The following is a 1266-nucleotide window of genomic DNA, read 5'->3' on the forward strand; positions in this document are numbered from 1 at the left end:
AAAAAAAAAAAAAAATCGCGTTTGCCAGGTGCAGTGGCTCACACCTGTAATCCTAACACTTTGGGAGGCTGAGACAGGCGGATCACTTGAGCCCAGGAAAGAGTTCGAGACCAATTTGGACAACGTGGTGAAACCCTATCTCTACAAAAATAAAAATAAAAATGAGCCAGGTGTGGTGGTGTATGCCTATAGCCCCAGCTACTCAGCAGGCTGAGGCAGGAAGATCTCGAGTCCAGGAGGTCGAGGCTGCGGGTGAGCCGTGATTGCGCCACTGCACCCCCAGCCTGGGAAACAGAGCAAGACCCTGTCTCAAAAATAAATAAAACTTTAGGCCGGGCGCGGTGGCTCACGCTTGTAATCCCAGCAATTTGGGAGGCCAAGACAGTTGGATCTCAAGAGTTCGAGACCAGCCTGGCCAACCTGGTGAAACCCCGTCTCTACTAAAAATACAAAAATTAGCCCTGGGTAAGTGGCAGGGGCCTGCAATCCCAGCTACGCGGGTGGCTGAGACAGGAGAATCGCTTGAGCCCAGGAGGTGGAGGTTGCAGTACGCTGAGCTCGCCCCATTGCAATTCAGCCTTGGCTACAAGAATGAAACTCCATCTGAAAAATAAACAAAAACAAACTAAATTTAAAGTGTAATTTCTTCTCGTTTTTCCAGTTTTACGAAAAACCCAAAGGGAGGGCAGCTAAGGTGGATACTGATGCCTACCACGCACCCTAAGAGCAGGTAAAGGGAAAAAAATGAAATCCACGTGGGACTGAGAGCAGTTCGCCGTTTCCCGACGACGCACACAATGCGCTTAGGTATACTTCGCGCAGAGGTCTCTGCAGAGAGGAAAGCCACCGTGAGAAGAGCGGGGAGCCACCAGGCAAGAGGGCAGTGGCTTGTGTGCAGTGAACCGAAATGTGACAACACGAAACTGCAACAGGAGTCTCCTTTCCACTTGAAATGTGATTCCCAGCGAGGCACCTACCCTTGGCGCTCCCTGGACAGTGCGGCACGGTCGGGCCCACTAACCAAGGCAATTTGAGCCCGACTGAATCAGGTGCTTCAAAATGCCCCCCCGGTGGGCCGCACGTTAGTCACACAGAAAACAGTCAACGCAGAAGGAGCGAGAACGCTCGGCCGAGAAGCCGGGTCCAGAGAGGGGAGGGGTGCTGAAAGCCGCGGACGGCAGCCGCTGGCCTGCAGGACTCCCTCAGGCCGCCCCACCCCGCCCTGCCAGAGACCGCGCTGAGCCGAGCGGCTGGACCCCAATCCTG

Source organism: Colobus angolensis, unplaced genomic scaffold (genome assembly GCF_000951035.1).
Source record: "Colobus angolensis palliatus isolate OR3802 unplaced genomic scaffold, Cang.pa_1.0 Scaffold65, whole genome shotgun sequence".
Lineage (NCBI taxonomy): Eukaryota > Metazoa > Chordata > Mammalia > Primates > Cercopithecidae > Colobus > Colobus angolensis.